At 39.2% G+C, this 21,017-nt stretch overlaps 1 protein-coding gene across 1 annotated transcript in view; it reads right to left on the minus strand.

Moving 5' to 3' along the window:
• The window catches only part of LONRF1 (LON peptidase N-terminal domain and ring finger 1), a 47,480-nt gene that overhangs the window by 24,975 nt on the left and 1,488 nt on the right, over positions 1–21,017 (minus strand). The window lies entirely within an intron of this gene.

The following is a 21,017-nucleotide window of genomic DNA, read 5'->3' on the forward strand; positions in this document are numbered from 1 at the left end:
ACTGTTGGGGAGGGGGGAGCCTCATCAGTTGAGTTCAAACTCCCAGAACATTATTAAAGAGATTAGGGCCACCCCACTTGTTTCCTTCAAGTCCTTCCTAATTCAAAATAAAAAAAAAAAAAAACAACCACCAATGCATGATTGAAGCCCTCTGAATAGTATAAGGATACAGAACATCTGCCCTCTGTGTCCACTTGTGGGAAAGGCAACTGCAAAAAAAATGCCATCAGCCAGGCTGTGTCATTAACTCAAGTGTTTAACAGGCAACAGATATTTATGATCTGCTCCGTGCGAGGTCCCGCGGACCCTGGGATGAACTGATCACCCCTCTGCACGAGCCACCGGGGAGGGCCCGCCCCTCAGTCCACGGCTGCAGGTATGCAGTGCCTGGCGCATCACAGACTCAGAAATATAAGGATGTGTCAGGGCCGAGTGTACTGGGCAGGATTTAACTCCTACCTCTTCTTTTTTCCACCCTACCTCCAGCTGCATCAGATTTCCAACAGGCAGCTGCGCTTTTCCTCAGGCTCAGTACACTTCCCACACCTCAGCACCCCCAGAAGGATATGTGTGCTGCTCTGTCGGTAACACTGACTGTCCAAAGCTAACCTTTGCCACAGCCAGTTTTACCTCCTCTAGTATTTCCCCAATCCATCCCGGGTCTTTTCCAATCCAATTGCTAATAACAACGTTTTGAAAGCCAAAATTAAGCTAAGACTATTGTAACAGCTTGCTAACTGCACACTCTGCCTCCAGTTTTATCTATACGTACCTCACCATCCACAGATATAGTTATTTAGCACAACATCCAAGTTCCTGCATGCCTGGGTCCTGCCCATCTCTCCAGCCTTATTTCCCATCAATATGAGCCTCCCGGTGAGTCCCAAGAGGACCTAGCTACTCAGCCCAATGCACGCCTTTTTCTACCTCATGCCTCCTTCCTTTTCACAGAGCTTCCTCCTTGTGAGACTCCCCCTACGCAACTCCCCTCTGTCTGGACAACTTTTTCTGATCCAATACTCAGCTCACCAACCTCTTCTCCAAGATGCTTTCGTTTGCATCTACTGCCACTTGGCATTCCAGAAGGATTCAGAGCCTGGAAGCCAGACAGCCTGGCTGCAACTTCTGCTCCTCCACTCACTCACTGTGAACTGGGGCAAATTACCTCTGTACCTCAGTTTCCTCAGCTATAAAATCTGAGTTTTTTTCCACCTGTGGTCAACAAAGGACGCAAGACTATACAGTGGAGAAAAGACAGTCTCTTTAATAAACAGTGCTGGGAAAACTGGACAGCTGCAGGTTAAAAATGAAATTAGAACACCACACATAAAAATAAGCTCAAAATGGATTAAAGACCTAAATGTAAAGATTCATAGACAAGCAAAAGCTAAGAGAATTCAGCACCACCAAACCAACTGTACAACAAATGTTAAAGGAACTTCTCTAGGCGGGAAACACAAGAGAAGGAAAAAACCCATGAACATACATATTGATAATTACTTTGAATGTAAATGGATTAAATGCTCCAACCAAAAGACAAGGGCTAGCTGAACAGATACAAACACAAGATCCATATACAAGCTGTATACAAGAGACCCACTTTAGACCTAGGGACACATACAGACTGAAAGTGAGGGGATGGAAAAAGATATTCCATGCAAATAGGAATCAAAAGCAATACTCATATCAGATAAAACAGACTTTAAAATAAAGACTGTTATAAGAGATAAGAAAGGACACTATAGAATGATCAAGGGATCAATTCAAGAAGAAGATACAACAATTATAAATACTTATGCATCCAACATAGGAGCACCTCAATATATAAGATAAGTGTTAACAGCCATAAAAGGGGTAATCGACAGTAACACAATAATGTGGGATTTTAACACCCCACTTACACCAATGGACAGATCATCCAGACAGAAAATAAATATAGAAACACAAACTTTAAATGACACAACAGACCAGATAGATTTAATTGCTATTTACAGGACATTCTGGGGCTTCCCTGGTGGCTCAGACAGTAAAGAATCCGCCTGCAGTGTGGGAGACCTGGGTTCGATCCCTGGGTTGGAAAGATGCCCTGAAGGAGGGCATGGCAACCCACTCCAGTATTCTTGCCTGGAGAATCCATATGGACAGAGAAGCCTGGTGGGCTAAAGTCCATGGGGTCACAAAGAGTCAGACACAACTGTGCGATTAAGCACAGTACAAGACATTCCACCCGAAAGCAGCAGAATACACATTCTTCCCAAGTGCACACAGAACATTCTCCAGGATAGATCACATCTTGGGTCACAGATCAGGACAAAGAAAATTTAAGAAAACTGAAATAGTCTCAAGCATCTTTTCCAACCACAATGTTATGAGATTAGAAATCAATTACAGGGAGAAAAATGAGAAATTATATCTGACACTGCAAAAGAACTGTAAAAAAAAAAAAAACCACACACAAACACAGAGGCTAAATAGCGTGCTGCCAATAACTGAGAGATCACTAAAGAAATCAAAGGAAAAAAAAATACACAGAAACAAATGGTTTTTCTGGTGTCTCAGTGGTAAAGAATGCACCTGCCAATGCAGGAGACATGAGTTTGATTCCCGGTCTGGGATCCCACATGCCCCGCAGCAACTAAGCCAGTGCACCACAACTGTTGAGCCTGTGCTCTTGAGCCCGGTAGCCACAACTACTGAAGCCCGTGCATCTAGAGCCTGTGCTCCACACCAAGAGAAGCAGCCACAATTAGAAGCCTGTGCACTGCAACTAGAGAGCAGGCCCCACTCGCTGCAACTAGAGAAAACGCCTACACAGCAATGAAGTCCCAGCACAACCAAAAAAGAAACCCACGATGATCCACAACTTACGGGAGGCAGCAAAAACAATTCAAACGGTTCTAACAATCAAGAAACAAGAAAAATCTCAGTCTAACCTGACATCTAATGCAACCAGAGAAGGAAGGACAAAGAAAACACAAAGTCAGTAGGAAAGAAATCATAAAGATCAGAGCAGAAATAAATAGAAAAGAGGAAAATAATAGCAATCAATAGAACTAAATGCTGGTTATTTGAGAAGATAAAATTGATAAACCTTTGGCTTTAGCCAGATTCAAAGAAAAAAAGGGAGAGGACTCAAATACTAAAATTAAATGAAAAATGAGAAATAACATCTGACACCACAGAAATACAATGATCATAACCGACTAACTACTACAAGCATCTATATGCCAATAAAATGGGACAACCTGGATGAAATGGACAAATTCTTAAAACGATACAACTTTCCAAAACTGAATGAAGAAGAATTTGAAACTATAAACAGACCAATCACAGGTAACGAAATTGAAACTGTAATTAAAAATCTTCCAACAAAGTCCAGGACCAGATGGTTTCACAGACCAATTCTATCATTTATTTAGGGAATTAACACCCATCCTGCTCAAACTCGTCCAAAAAACTGCAGAGGGAATTCATTCCATGAGGCCACAATCACCCTGATAGCAAAACCAGACAAAGATACCACAAAAAAAGAAAATTACAGACCAGTATCACTGATGAACATAAATGCAAAAATCCTCAACAAAATACTAGCAAAGAGAATCCAACAACACATTAATCAAACACTATGATCAAGTGGGATTTATCCCATGAATGCAAAGATTCTTCAAAACATCAATATGATACTTCATATTAACAAATTAAAGAATAAAAAAACCCTATGATAATCTCAATAGATGCAGGAAAAACTTCTGACAAAATTCAACATCCATTTAGAAAGCGGGCAAAGAGGGAACAGACATCAACGTAATGAAGGCCATGTATGACAAACCACAGCAAACATCATTCTCAATGGTGAAAACTAAAAGCATTTCCTCTAGAGGAACAAGACAAGAATGTCTGCTTTCACCATTTTTATTCAACATAGTTTTAGAAGTCCTAGCCATGGCAATCAGAGAAAAAGAAATAAAGGCAGTAAAAACTGGAAAAGAAGAAGTAAAACTGTCACTGTCTGCAAATTCCATCATACTATACATAGAAAACCCTACAGATGCCACTAAAAAAATACTAGAGCTAATCAATGAATTTGGTAAAGCTGCAGGATACAACATTACTGCACAGAAATCTCCTGCATTCCTATACACTAATAACAAAAGATCTGCAAGAGTAATTAAAGGAAACAATCCCATTTACCATTGAAAGAGAAAGACTAAAATACTCAGAAATAAACCTATCTATAGAGACAAAAGGCCTGTACTCAGAAAACTATCAAACACTGATTAAAAAGAAATCAAAGATGACACAAACAGATGGAGAAATATACCATGTTCCTGGACTCGAAGAATCAATTCTATGAAAATGATTATACCACCCAAAGCAATCTACAGATTCAATGCAATCCCTAACAAATTCCCAATGGAATTCTTTACAGATTTAGAACAAAAAAATTTACAATTTGTATGAAAACACAAAAGACTCCAAATAGCCGAAGAAATCCTGAGAAAAGAAAATGGAGAGACATCAAAAGCAGAGATATCATTTTGCTGCAGAGTCAAAGCTATGGTTTTTCCAGTAGTTGTGTACCAATACAAGAGCTGGACCATAAAAAAAAGTCTGAGTGCCAAAGAATTGATGCTTTCAGACTGCGGTGTTGGAGAAGACTCTTGAGAGTCCCTTGTACTGTAAGATCAAATCAGTCAATCCTAAAGGAAAACCAACTCTCAATATTCATTGGAAGGACTGATGCTGAAGCTCCAATACTTTGGCCATCTGATGCAAAGAGCCAACTCACTGGAAAAGACCCTAATGCTGGGAAAGACTGAAGGTAGGAGGAGAAGGGGGTGACAGAGGATGAGATGGTTGGATTGCCTCACTGACTCAATGGACATGAGTTTGAGCAAGCACTGGGAGGTAGTGAAGCACAGGGAAGCCTGGTGTGCTACAGTCCACGGGGTCACAAAAAGCTGACTGAGTGACCAAAAAACAAGAACAACAACATGCAGCTCAATATCAAAAACATTAGCCCAATCAAAAATGGCTGGAAGACTTAAACAGACGTCTTTCTGAAAAGACATACAGATGGGCAAAAGGCACATGAAAAGACACTCAACATCACCAATTATTAGAGAAATGAAAATCAAAACTACAACAAAGTATTAGTTCATACCAGTCAGAATGGCCATCATCAAAAAATCTACAAACATTGATTAGCTCTAGTAATTCCATTCACCATTAAAACAAAAAATAAAATAAAATAAAATACTTAGGAATATATCTACCTAAAGAAACTAAAGACCTATATCTATAAAACACTGGTAAAAGAAATCAAAGAGGACACAAATAGATGGAGAAATATACCGTGTTCATGGGTCAGAAGAATCAATATAGTGAAAATGAGTATACTACCCAAAGCAATCTATAGATTCAATGCAATCCCTATCAAGCTATCAACAGTTTTTTTCACAGAACTAGAACAAATAATTTCACAATTTGTATGGAAATACAAAAAACCTAGAATAGCCAAAGCAATCTTGAGAAAGAAGAATGGAACTGGAGGAGTCAACCTGCCTGACTTCAGGCTCTACTACAAAGCCACAGTTATCAAGACAGTATGGTACAGGCACAAAGACAGAAATATAGATCAATGGAACAAAATAGAAAGCCCAGAGATAAATCCACGCACCTATGGACACCTTATCTTTGACAAAGGAGGCAAGAATATACAATGGAGAAAAGACAATTTCTTTAACAAGTGGTGCTAGGAAAATTGGTCAACCACTTGTAAAAGAACGAAACTAGAACACTTTCTAACATCATACACAAAAATAAACTCAAAATGGATTAAAGATCTAAACGTAAGACGAGAAACTATAAAACTCCTAGAAGAAAACACAGGCAAAACACTCTCCAACATAAACCACAGCAGGATCCTCTATGACCCACCTCCCAGAATATTGGAAATAAAAGCAAAAATAAATAAATAGGACCTAATTAAAAGCTTCTGCACAACAAAAGAAACTATAAGCAAGGTGAAAAGACAGCCTTCAGAATGGGAGAAAATAACAGCAAACAAAGCAACAGACAAAGAATTAATCTTAAAAATATACAAGCAACTCCTGCAGCTCAATTCCAGGAAAATCAACAACCCAGTCAAAGAGTAGACCAAAGAACTAAACAGACATTTCTCCAAAGAAGACATACAGATGACTAACAAACACATGAAAAGATGCTCAACATCACTCATTACCAGAGAAATGCAAATCAAAACCACAATGAGGTACCATTTCACGCCAGTCAGAATGGCTGCAATCCAAAAGTCTACAAGCAATAAATGCTGGAAAGGGTGTGGAGAAAAGGGAACCCTCTTACACTGTTGATGGGAATGCAAACTAGTACAGCCACTATGGAGAACAGTGTGAAGATTCCTTAAAAAACTGAAAGCAGAACTGCCATACGACCCGGCAATCCCATTGCTGGGCATACACACCGAGGAAACCAGAATTGAAAGAGACACGTGTACCCCAATGTTTATCACAGCACTGTTTATAACAGCCAGGACATGGAAGCAATCTAGATGTCCATCAGCAGATGAATGGATAAGAAAGCTGTGGTACATATACACAATCAAATATTACTGAGCCATTAAAAAGAATACATTTGAATCAGTTCTAATGAGGTGGATGAAACTGGAGCCGATTATACAGAGTGAAGCCAGAAAGAAAAACACCAATACAGTATACTAACACATATATATGGAATTTAGAAAGATGGTAACGATAACCCTGTATGCGAGACAGCAAAAGAGACACAGATGTACAGAACAGTCTTTTGGACTCTGTGGGAGAGGGCGAGGGCGGGATGATATGGGAGAATGGCATTGAAACATGTAAATTATCATACATGAAACAAATCGCCAGTCCAGGTTCAATGCATGATACAGGAGGGATAGGATGGGGAGGGGGGAGGGAGGGGGGTTCAGGATGGGGAGCACATGTAGACCCGTGGCAGATTCATGTCAATGTATGGGAAAACCACTACAATATTGTAAAGTAAAAAAAAAAAAAAAATCTACAAACAATAAATGCTAGAGAGGGTGTGGAGAATAAGGAACCTTCTTGCTCTGTTGGTGAGAATGTAAACTGATATAGCCATGGTAGAGAATTGTATGGAGGTTCTTTAAAAAACTAAAACTAAAATTACCATATGACCCAGCAATCCCACTTCTGGGCATACACCCTGGGAAAACTGTAAGTCAAAAGGACACGTGTACCCCAACGTTCAATGCAACAGTACTCACAATAGCCAGGACATGGAAGCAAAGCAAAGGGCCAAAGACAGATGACCCAACGTTCAATGCAACAGTACTTACAATAGTCAGGACATGGAAGCAAACCAAATGCCCAAAGACAGATGAATTGATAAAGAAGATATGGTACATGTATACAATGGAATATTAATCAGCCATGAAAAGGAATGGAACTGGGTCACCTGTAGAGGTGTTGATGGACCTAGAGTCTGTCATACAGAGTGAAGTCAGAAAGAGAAAAACAAGTATCATGTATTAACGCATATATGTGGAATCTAGAAAAATGGTACAGATGAACCTAAATCCAGGGCAGGAATAGAGAGGGAGTCATAGATCACGGACACGTGGACATAGAGCAGAAAGGAGAGGGAGAGATGAGTTGGGAGATTCACTTTATTGCACAGCAGAAACTAACATAACACTGTAAAGGAATTATACTCCAATTTAAAAAGAAAAGACCTAAATGTAAGGCCTGGTATTAGAAAATTCTCTCAAGAAAACATGGGGAGAAAATACTCTGACATAAATCTCAGCAATATCTTTTTAGATCCGCTTCCCAGAGTAACGGAAATAAAGCCAAAAATAAATGGGACCTAATCAAATCAAAAACTTCTTCACAGTAAAGGAAACCATAAAACAAAAAGACAACCCACCAAATGGGGCTTCCCTGGCGGTTCAGTGGTAAAGAATCCACCTGCCAACGCAGAAGACTCAGGGTCAATCCCTGGGTCGGAAAGATCCCCTGGAGGAGGAAATGGCAACCCACTCCAGTACTCTTGCCTGGAAAATCCCATGAACAGAGGAGTCTTGCGGACTACAATCCATGAGGTCTCTAAGAGCTAGACATGACTGAGCACGCACGCGTGCACAGAATGGGAGAAAATATCTGCAAATGAAACAACTGACAAAGGATTAATCTTCAAAATCTGCAAACAGCTCATGCAACTCAATGCCAAAACAAACCACAATCAAAAAATGGGCAGAAGGTCTCAACAGACATTTCCCCAACAAAGACATACAGATGGCCAAGAGGCACATGAAAAGATGCTCAACATGGCTAATTATTAGGGAAATGCAGACCAAAACAACAATGAGATATCACCTCACATCAGTCAGAATGCCCATCATCAAAACCAATAAACGCTGGAGAAGGTGTGGAGAAAAGGGAAACTTCCTACACTGTTGGTAGGAATGTACACTGGTACAGCCACTATGAAGAACATCTCCATACTAAAAATAGAGTTACCATATGATTCAGCAATCTCATTCCGTAACATGTATCCAGAGAAAACCAGAATTTGAAAAGATACAGGTACCCCAATGTTCACTGCAGCACTATTTACAACAGGCAAGACACAAAAGCAAGCTAAATGTCCATCTGCAGGTGATGGACAAAGATGTGGTACATAGACACAGTGGAATACTATTCGGCCATAAAAAAGAATGATACAGTGCCAGCAGCAGCAGCATGGATGGACTTAGAGACTAGCGTACTAAGTGAAGCCAGAAAAAGACAAGAAAATACCATATGATATTGCTTATATGTGGCATCTAAAAAAAAAATGATACAAATGAACTTATTACAAAACAGATACAGAATCTGCCTGCCAATGAAGGAGACTTGAATTCAATTTCTGGGTCAGGAAGATCCCCTGGACAGAGGAGCCTGGTGGGCTACAGTCCATGGGGTTGCATACAGTTGGACACGACTGAGAAGTAAACCACCACCACCATCACATTTGAAACAGATAACCAATAAGGACCTACTGTACAGCACAGAGAACTCTGCTCAATATTCTGTAATAAACTAAATGGAAAAGAATTTAAGAACAATACGTGTATATATATAATTAAATCGCTTTGCTATATACCTGAAACTAACACACTGTTAACCTAACTCCAATAAAAATAAAAACTTATTTTTATTCAGAGGATAACTGCTTTAGAATGTTGTGTTGATTTCTGCTGTACAAAGTAAATCAGCTAAAGGTATGTGTATACTCCCTCCCTCCTGGACCTCCCTCCTCCCACCATCCCACCCCTCTAGGTCATCACAAGGCATGTGAATTGAACTTCCTGGCTATACAGCTGCTTCCTGCTCTTTCTGTCTTTTATATATGTGCTCGTTCTGTCTTTTATATGTGGCCGTGTGCATTTGTCAATGCTACTCTCTCAATTCGTCCCACCCTCTCCTTCCCCCAGTGTCCGCAAGTCTGTTCTATTTCTGCCCCACAAACAGGTTCATCGGTACCATTTTTCTAGATTCCATGTATATGTGTTAATATACAGTATTGTTTTTCTGACTTACTTCACTCTGTATAACAGGCTCTAGGTTCATCCACCTCACTACAACTGACTCAAATTTGTTCCTTTTTATGGCTGATAAAAGTTACAAAAAAAAAACTACCCCTAAGGGAAGAACTGAACTAATTTTCAATAGACTTTTTAAATGCAAAAATATACACAAAGGAGCAAAGGGTAAGAATTTTAAATATGTGAGATGATAATTTTTTTCAGTTAATACAGTTATTTGGTAACAACAAAAACTATAAACTGTTCTAAATGATCTACAGCCTTCAGAACAATCCTATGGGGGTCTAACATTGTTCACATTTTTATAAAGAAACTGAGTACAGAAAGTTTAAGTATCTTGCCCAAGACCAAACAGCTCGTAAGTGAAGGATTCTAGATGCTCCCTCCAGCCACCTGGATCCAGAGTTCCTGCTGTTCACCTTTGCTAATAACAGGGCTCACAGGGCGTACTTACAACAGGGCTTGGTACATTATAAGCTCTACTTAAGTGTTTGCTATTACGAAAGTGTTTGCTATTACGATCGTGTTCCATCACTTGTATGTGCGTGGCATCTATTTAATTATAAAAAAATCTGTTTTTGAGCTCCCTCCATTATTTACTGTCTCTGTATCCTCTATTCCTGCTTTGATAAATGTCTGCTGAAGCAGGGAAAATTCATTAAAATCTGTCTCCTTGGGCTCGTCAATCCTTGCCCTCATTCCCTCTTCTCTTCGACATGGTGGTATCGTCAGTACTTAGGTCAATAAAACAACTGAAATAAAATTCTGCTACACATCTGAGGAAACTAGCTTTAAGTGGTCCAAGGTACCGCATGGGCTGCAGGAAGAGAATTCTCCAAAGTGGAGACTTCTCAAAGAAATCTGTTTTCCAGTAGGTGATGGATAGTAAGAGGTGTGTACACATCATTTATCTTCAAGACACTTGTTTTGAATAACAAGTGTTATAAAATATTTACCTATAAACTTTGAAAAATACAGAAAATTAAGAACCAAAGATCCTTTTACTACCACAAAGCAATTCATTAAAATCTGTCGTCTTAAGCTCCTCAATTCATGCTCTCATGAACTAAGAAATAACCAGTGTTGGCATATAACCTGTATTTTTTTATCTGTGTGGGTGGATTACATTTTTAATGTATAGTTTTATGAAATATACCATACATACTGTGTATAATCTGCTTTTTATCAATGTGATTATATCCACAAGATACTTAATGGTTGCAAAGTATTCCATTATATATACCATCTATGTAAAATTCCCTATTCTAATTTTTGCTACTATAAAAAGTACTGCAATGAACACTTACCTATAAGCTTTTACATATCAGCTCATTTCCTTATTTTCTAGAAAGCTGAGTGTGCAGAAAGCTATGTAGATATATTATACAAAGTCTTCAATATATTCTGCTCACCTTCCTTTTATAAAAATGTTACACTCCCAGAACCTGTGTGTTTTTGTTTCCTAGGAAAATAGGAATGAAGAAGGATGTGCGCTCACCTCCTCCTGAGAGAACACCAAAATCACAACTAGCTGTTGAACAACCATCGACAGGAGGATGCTGGAACCTACCAAAACAGATACCCCACATTCAAACACAAAGAAGCAGCCGCAGCAAGACAGTGGGAGGGGCACAATCACGATAAAATCAAATCCCATACCCGCCGGGTGAGTGACGCACAGACTGGAGAACCCTAAGAACTGTAATACCAAAGAAGTTCTCCCACTGTTGTGAAGGTCTGGAACCCCACGTCAGGCTTCCCAGCCTGGGGACCCGACAAGGGACTGGGAATCCCCAGGGAATCTGACCTTGAAGGCCAGCGGGATTTGATTACAAGACTTCCACAGCACTGGGGGAACAGAGACTCCAGTCTTGGAGGGCACAAACCAAACCACGCACACACCAAGACCCAGAGGAAAAGAGCAGCGACTCCACAGGAGACTGAACCGAAACCACCTGCTGGGGTGAGGCTCTCCTGGGGAGGTGTGGGTCAGCAGGGGCCACGCACAGGGGTGAGACACTGGAGGCAGCAGGCTGGGAAGGTCCCCCTTGGTGTAAACCCTCCTGAAGGTAGCCATTAAGCTGACCTTAGAGCTGGGGGCTGGGTCGCCTCAGGCCAAACAACTACTAGGGAGGGAGCGAAAACCCACTCATCAACAGACAATTGGATTAAAGCTTCAGTAAGCAAGGGCGTCCCCACCAGAGCAAGACCCAGTTTTCCCCACCACCAGGGAGCTTACACAAGCCTCTTAGCCTCCTCCATCAAAGGGCAGGCAGAAGAAGCAAGTAGAACCACAATCCCACAGCGAGTAAAACAAGCCACATTTCAGAAAGTTAAGGACTTCCCTGGTGGCTCAGATGGTAAAGAATCTGCCTGCAATGCAGGGAGACCCGGGGTTGATCCCTGGGTCGAGAAGATCCCCTGGAGAAGGGAATGGCAACCACTCCAGTATTCTTGCCTGGTGAATTCCATGGAGAGAGGAGCCTGGGGCCTGGCAGGCTACAATCTATGGGGAGCAGGGAGGCAGACACGACTGAGAGACTAACACACAACCAGCATGAAAAAGCAGAAAGTTATGTCCTTGATGAAGGGACAAGGCAAAACCCCAGGAAAACAACTAAAATGTAGAGGAGATAGGCAACCTTCCAGAAAAAGAATTCAGAATAATGATAGTGAAGATGATTCAGGATCTTGGAAAAAAATGGCAACAAAGATTGAGAAGATGCAAAAAATGTTTACCAAAGACCTAGAAGAACTAAAAAAGAAACAAACAGATGAGTAGTACTCTAGAAGGAATTCACAGCAGAATAACTGAGGCAGAAGAGAGGATAAATGAGCTGGAGGACAGAATGGTGGAAATCACTGCCACAGAACAGGATATAAAAAAGGCAGGAAAAGAAATGAAGACAGCCTAAGGGATCTCTGGGACAACATTAAACAGACCAACATTTGCATTATAGGGGTCCCAAAAGGAGAAAAGACAAGACCTGAGGAAATATTTTAAGAGATAATAGCTGAAAACTTTCCTAACATGGAAATGCAAATAGTCAACCAAGCCCAGGAAGCACAGAGTGTCCCAGAAAGGATAAACCCAAGGAGGAACACACCAAGACACATAGCAAATCAAACAGACAAAAATTAAAGACAAAGATAAAATACTGAAAGTGACCAGGGAAAAACGACAAATAACATACAAGGGAACTCCCATCAGGCTATCAGCTGATTTCTCAACAGAAACTCTATAATCCAGAAGGGAATGGCATGATATACTTAAAATGAAATATTATGAAAGGGAAGAACCAACAACCAAGAATACTCTATCCAGTAAGACTCTCCTTCAGATCTGATGGAGAAATGACAAGCTTTCCAGACAAGCAAAAGAGAATTCAGCACCACCAAACCAGCTTTACAACAAATGCTCAAGGACTTCTCTAGGCAGGAAACAAAAGAAGGGAAAGACCTACCTACAGAAAATAAACCCCCCAAATTAAAAAAACAGTAATAGTATCATACATATTGATAATCACCTTAAATGTAAATGAATTAAAAGGACCAACCAAGAGACAGACTGGCTGAGCAGATGAAAACACACGGAAAACACGTGCACTTCCACTTATCACATCACTCTGCTTGACCCCCCAAACTGTATGTATTTCATATTATTAGGTTAATCATGTTCCCATTATGGCTTGCAACTGTAATTATCTTTTATTTTTTGTCTGGCTATTGATTGTAAGAACTGATAAACATCTTTTACTACTGTGATTATGTAACTATTACCCACTTAATACCACTGTATCATGACTGGTCAACAGAAAAATAGAATTCTGTATCACCAAAACTACCATTTAATAGGAAAACCTGTAATCACTTTTTAAAATCCAGATACATATCATAATTATCATGGCATTTTGTGGGGGGGGGGGAATGCCCAGATATTGCTTTTTCTTTTTGCCAGAGCTCCAGATATGTTTCTAACGAGCTGCTGCTGCTGCTAAGTCGCTTCAGTCGTATCCGACTCTGTGCGACCCCATGGACTGCAGCCCACCAGGCTCCTCCGTCCGTGTGATTTTCCAGGCAAGAGTATTGGAGTGGGTTGCCATTGCCTTCTCCTTCTAACGAGCAGCCATGTTTACAAACAACTGGACTATATGAGGAGCTTTTACTTTTATTTAGTTTGTTTCACTTTTTCTATTTCATATTCAGTGCTCCCATTTCATTTACTTTATTATTTCCGATTTCTCCATCTCCCCCTTTTTTTTTGATGTTCTTTCTCAAGCACAGTAGAAAAGCTTTAGTATACATATATATATATAAATAATATGTATAACATATTTTAGAAAATGAATTTTTGCCTAATTAAAAAATTTTTGACATTTTGATTCCATTTGTTCAACTTATTATGAATAGAATGCTAGATTTCTAATTTTAAAAAATACATATGAAACAAGCAACAAAAGTTTATTGCATAGCACAGGGAACTATAGTCAATATCTTGTAATGGAAAATTTAAAAAATAATATGGGTATATGTATAACTGAATCACCAAAAATTCTACTTTTTGAAATTTAGTAATGTTTATCTTTTTGCCACTTTTTCTAAATCTCCTATGGACACTAACAACAACATACGAGATACAAAATTTTAAATATATCTGTGTAGGATATCAGATTAATATACATTAATTAAACAAATTACGTTCAAGTTATTAACGATATCATTCAAGATGCTCTGATTCTTTCTTTTTTCTGCACTTCATAAAATATTCTTAGAGAAAAGTTAGTATGTCTCATTATGATTATATATTTTTTGTTTTCCCTTATATTTCTTCTGATGTATCTGTTCCTTTGTTATTAGGTGTCTAATGGTTTACAATGTCTATCTTTGTGAACTTTTTAATCATTAAAAAATATTCATCTTTGTTTCATTTAAAATAATTTAAAAATACAAATGAAAAACAGCATCATTATTTTAGTGTGCCTTTTCTCAGTGAGTTTGACCTTAAAACTATTTATTGGCTATTGAATTATTTATGTGTAAGTATAAAAATTCCCTGTTCATTTCCTTTTTATCATTCCTCTTGAGTGTCTTTTCTTTTTATATTTATATGTTCAGCTAGTTTAAGAATTCCAATGGCTAACTGAAATACCAAATTTTTTCTATAGAACTTGGTTATCACAGTTAAACTAAGAGCTGCTGACTGACAAGTTATTAGCGATTAATAAAGTCCAGGAATAGTAGTTTGGTGTACTAATTAAGATCATAACCACTAGATTCAGAAGATCTGGGTTCTGATTCACTTTTGACCATTTATTTAACTCTTTGAACCTCTGTCTCCTCACCTATAAAATGCTAGAGATACCTACATCTTAAGACTGTTGTGAGGGGACGTCCCTAGTAGTTGAGTGGCTAAGACTCCACTCTCCCAATGAAGGAGGCATGGGTTCGATTCCTGGTCAGGGAACTAGATCCAGTCTGCCACAACTAAAGATCAAAGATCCTATGTGTGGCAACTAAGACCCAGCACAGCCAAATAAACAATATTTTCTTAAAGGGATGCATGTTAACAGTTAACACAAGGCCCGGCACATAAGCGCTCAATAAATAACAATTACTGTTAAATTACAAAATATTTCAAAACAAGTTGATAAATAAATGACATCAGTTCTTAATACAAGGTAAAGTATTTTCTACATCTTTTACTCAAATAATCCTCATAGACCAGGTAAGAAATATCCTCTTTTACTCAAATACCTCAAAGACCAGGTAAGAAATATCTTTGGGCTTCCCTGATGGCTCAGAGGATAATAATCGGCGTGCAATACCTGTGTCGGGGACATCCCCTGGAGAAGGAAATGGCTACCCACTCTAGTATTCTTACTTGGAGAATTCCATGGACAGAGGATATATCTTTAGGGGTTAGTAATGCAGGTTGCACAAAAGGAGGGGAAGAGAAAAAGAAAAAAGAATGATCCTATTCTATTAACACCACAAGAAAAAGAAAAAAAAAATTGAACAGAAACTTCTGCTTAGCATTTTAGAGTTCTCTTAAATCATTCACCTTCTATAGTAAAACATAATGACAATTTCAAAAAATATCTTTATAATGCAAGAGGCAGTAGTGAAAGTCGCTCAGTCGTGTCTGACTTTCTGTGACCCCCATGGACTATACAGTCCATGAAATTCTCTAGGCCAGAATACTGGAGTGGGTAGCCTTTCCCTTTTCCAGGGGATCTTCCCAACCCAGGGATCGAACCCAGGTCTCCCACATTGCAGGCAGATTCTCTACCAGCTGGACCACAAGGGAAGCCCACAAATACTGGAGTGGGCAGCCTATCCCTTCCCCAACCCAGAAATCGAACCTGGGTCTTCTGCACTGTAGGTGGACTCTACCAACTGAGCTATCAGGGAAGCCATTAGAGGCAGAATACTATACAAATACATTTAAAATTATACTTGAATACACCTAAGCCTCCAGAAATATTTCACTAAATATAAAAACAAGACTGAGTAAACCAAAGTTTAATATATAAATAATGAGAAATCTATGATAACTGAGCTTTGGTCAATCTTTCATCATTTGCTTGATGAATAAAAAGTAAAAACATAGAAATTATTTTAAACAGATCACTTAAGAGTTATTTATATAACCCCCTTTTTCATTTTCTATAACAATGAGAAAATGCTGTTATAATAGTGACCGTGAGACACTGCAAAAATCCTAAAAGTGGACTTCTGAATTAAAGGAAAGATGAATCAGAGATATACAGGATACACATTCAGTTTGTTAGAAATCAGTTAAGCAACAAGCCCCTTTTCTAACTATTTTCAAGAAATACTAATTTGCTGCAACTTTAAGAGAAACAAAAAACACAAACTCTCTTGAGGACAGGCACTTGATTTTATTCACCTCTGTATTTCCAACACCTAAAACAAAGCCTAGTATAGAGCAAGCACTCAATAAACACTTGTTAATAACAAGAACACTTAAGATTTATATGCTCATTTTAAAATGAATCAGTCTTAGAAGCAATACCCACATGCCCAGTTTCTGCTTTCAGTTGCAACTTGGTTACTTGCTTGCCTTTAAAAAGTCACTTTCTTGGAGCTCTTTTTCTACATTCTATGTATTCGGGGTACTAATGCATGCTCTCCTATCTCGCATGATCTTTGTCGCTCAGTCCTGTCCAACTCTTTCCGACCCCATGGACTGTAACCTATCAGGCTCCTCTGTCCATGGGATTTTCCAGGCAACAGTACCAGAGTGGATTGCCATTTCCTTCTCCAGCGGATCTTCCCGACCCAGGGATCGAACCCAGGTCTCCCACATTGTAGACAGACGCTTTACTGTCTGAGCCACCAGGGAAGTCCTCAGTTAATGGAAGTGAAAATGTGTTGCGAAGTATAAACCACCATATAAATGTCAATGTTTACTGTTTCAAGCATTTGGCAGAGTAAGTTAGGGCATACATAAGTTTGCATGGTAAGTCACTTCAGTTGCGTACAACTCTTTGCCACCCTATGGAATGCAGGCTGCTAGGCTTCTCTGTCCATGGGATTCTCCAGGCAAGAATACTGGAGTGGGTTGCCCTGCCCCACTCCAAGGGATACATAAGTTTGAAGTGAAGCCTGAGTTTCACACAGTCTTGTCTGACTCTTTGCGGGGATAAATTAAATTCAAATCTCTTCATGTTAACCTCATTGACTAATAAAATGTTAAAAAACCTTTTATATTTTCTTTAAATGTATTCAGTATTTACCTATAATTTGACTAATCTTTTTTTCCTGGTGGCTCAGATGGTAAAGAATCTGCCTGAAATGCAGTTTGATCCCTAGGTTAGAAAAATCCCCTGCAGAAGGAAATGGAAACTCATGTCAGTATCCTTGACTGGAAAATCCCAGGGACAGAGGAGCCTGGCGGGCTACAGTCGATCGGGTCTCAAAGAGTTGGACATGACTAAGCACCTAACATACACATAATTTGACTAATCTTTTTATCAGGAAAGCCTTGCAGCATCTATATTTTATTGATATATGCTAAAATGTTACTACTAATTAACATATGTAGGCCAGAATCAGGATTTAACCCTCACTCTGTTAATATACCCTGGTGGCTCAGATGGTAAAGAATCCGCCTGCAAAACAGGAGATCCGAGTTGGATCCATGAGTTGGGAAGATCCCCTGGAGACAGGAACAGCAACCACTCCAGTATTTTTGCCTGGAGAATTCCATGACAGAGGAACTTGGCAGGATACCCACCATAGGGTCATAAAGAGTTGGACGCGACTGAAGCAACTTAGCCCGCACACATACACTGGTAATATTAATGTGGTAGAGATAAAAGAACAGGACTTGATATTATAAGATTTAGATTTCAATTTTAGCTAAATCATCTCCTAGCTGGGGCACAAATTTTACATTTTAAGAATATTTTAATTAATATTTACTGGGTATTTATCCATCAGGCACCATTCGGAGCACTTCACATGTTTTGACTCTCTTAATTCTCACAACAGGCCTAGGCTGTTGTTACGATTGTTATCTATGAGGTAGACACTGCTCACTTTTCAGATAAGGAAAGCAAAACAGGGAGGTCAGAGCAGGTGGAGACTGCACTGGGATTCAAACCCAGGTCGTTAGACACCAATAGGCACAGCTCTAACTACTAGGCAGTACTAGGCACCTCAGGCGCTTCAATTTCCCTCTGAGGATAATAGTACTCCATAGAATTCTTTGTGACAATGAAATGATATAAAACATTTTGAAATACCTGACAAGGAATACATAACTAATAATCAAAACAGAGATTTCCCAGTGGTCTAATGGCTAAGACTCTGCACTCCCAGTGCAGGGGGCCCAGGTTCGATCCCATGTCAGGGAACTAGATCCCCGCATGCTGCATCTACAGATTCCAAATGCCACAACTAAAAACAAAACAAAAATGAACCTACATGCCTCAACAAACAGAAGATTCTGAACGCTGCAAATAAGATCTAGCATAGCCAAACATTTTTTTTGAATATTAAAAATAAAACTTTTTTCTCCAAGTGTTTTAAATAAAATGTTCTCTTCCCTGTGACTTTTATTTACTTTCTAACCATTTCAAATTATAAATTATACTGTTCTGTTGGTCTTCTTCGTGGAGAAAGGGGCAAGCCAGTGTAAAAATTCATTAAAAATAAAACAAAGAGCATAGCTGAGTGGGATCATTTTAAGAGTCTTAAGTATAAAGAACCAAAGCAGAAAAGATCTTTACATAATATTCCTGAATACCAAAAAGACAAAGTTATGAAACATCCAAAAGTTAATACCAAAAGATCAATGGATTAAATGTTATCTAAATATATTTCAATTCAACAGAAACTTATGTAATCTCAATGGGAACGTTCTGATTTTGGCAAAGGTTTTCTAGCTTTCCTTTCTTGTTGAAAGGGCTTAAATTTGGATGTGTGTGGGCTAACTGTAGACTGATTAGTTTTTCTAGTTAATAGTATTTACTTGTTTCATTGCAAGAATTATACGAAGAAATTATAGTCTTTTTCCACTGTTAGCAATAATGAAGGTATCTGGGGTACAGCTGTCCAATTATACAAACACATTTCAAATGCCTTTCTAGCTAACTAGCTCTCAAAAAGTTAAACCTTAACTGCACAAGTAGATTTATAACTCTACTAAACCTTTTTATTTACCCTCATAAACTGTTAAACACATAATATCTGCACTCCATCAACTATAATTTGTTAGCTCTAAGATTTTTTTTCTTCCTACTTTGTACTAAAGATTCAAAGGATGAAAAAAGTTATCCTCATTAGTACCAATCAGACACATTTCGGAGTATGGAATTACAGATTTTTCAAAGACCTAAAACTGAGGAGAAAATGGACGAAGTCAAAGGAGTCTTGGGTTCTAGTCCTGCAAAAGTAGAATGAAGCAGCTGAACGGACAAAATTCCCACATGTAGTCTATGCAAATTGAAAAAAAAGGAGAAAGAGTAGATATTTCAATCTTTTCCTGTTAAAAAATAATATCCTCAATCCCAGGCCCAAATCTTCTTTAATTAAAAACATTATTGGTCATAGAACGCTAAGCTAGATCTTAATTAGTAAATACTCCCTGTTCTTCTGTGGATTAGGACCTGAATTTTTTCAAAAAGCCTAATTTAAGAGGTCAAACCATTTAAATCAGTAGGAGTTAATAATGAATAGGGCTGTCAGTAAGTTTCTCCTTTATTTCACACTAGTGGCAAAAAACTTCCTTGGGAATTGATGCTACACATTTTCATGGGATGAGCCCTAACGGTAGGATGAATCCTGATCCAACATTTAGGAGAAATTCAGGACACAGTGTTGCCTCCACAATGAGCTGGATGTGTGACTGTGGACCAGTCGTGTCACTGCCCCAGCTTCTGCTTCCTCATTTTGAGGAACGCGTCCTAGATGGTCTGTCCTTCGTTGACCATCCAAACTCGATTCACCCAGAGAGAATGAGCTGCTGAGGAATTTTGTCTTCCGAATAGTTCTGTTTTGTTCTGGGTCTATCATGCTACTTCTATAACTGCTACTGCCCGTAAAGATACTGAAAATATATGAAAGCATGCCAAGTTTGCGGTTTGAATTCTAAAGGTATTCAACGACTTAACATGATGACTACTTCAAAATGACTGAGCGCTTAGGGTTAAAAAAAAAAAAAAAAAAGCTTCCAAGATGCTTTCAGTTACAGTTTATAAATGCACCTCAAACCTCACGTCAGTTTATCTTCTTGGTGATTAATTCTACTTCCTTGGTGGTTAATTCTCCAAGTATTATTCTATTCCACCTTGAAATATGCTTATTTCACACAAGGGTTAACAAGGACAAAACTGACACTTCAGGCCTTGATCATTGTGTGGGAAACTGTCCCGCGCATCACTGGATACTGAAAGAGCCTCCGTGGCCTCTGCCCACTGTTTGTACCAGCACCACTCCACTCGCACAAGGGGTGGTCACCAAAAACGTCTCTAGATATTGCCCCTGATAACGTCCCAAGAGTGGGGGTGGAGGTAATACCCATGGTAGAAAACTACCGATTTTACAACGCTTCATTTTACACAGCTAACTACCTCCGCCAAGGTCTCTTTCCACAGCCCCAAACCACCTTAAGAAAAGTGGCTAGCCTAGGTTAGCAGGCTGAAACTGCTTCTTGGCGGCGAAAGAACAGACCAAAGATCTTCAGAGGCCCTTCGCCGCCAGAGCTTGATCAAGAGTGCGGAAAGGCAAACACTAGCGTGGCCACGAACTCCATCAGAGACTACCTCTATTATCTTCACCGTGAGCTACGTGCATTCGAAAGGAAGCACAAGCGTTTCTGAAATAAGCACGCTGTGAAACAGACAGGTGGAAACCATCAAGAGGCAGCAAGTCT

Source organism: Capra hircus, chromosome 27, assembly GCF_001704415.2.
Source record: "Capra hircus breed San Clemente chromosome 27, ASM170441v1, whole genome shotgun sequence".
Taxonomy (NCBI): Eukaryota; Metazoa; Chordata; class Mammalia; order Artiodactyla; family Bovidae; genus Capra; species Capra hircus.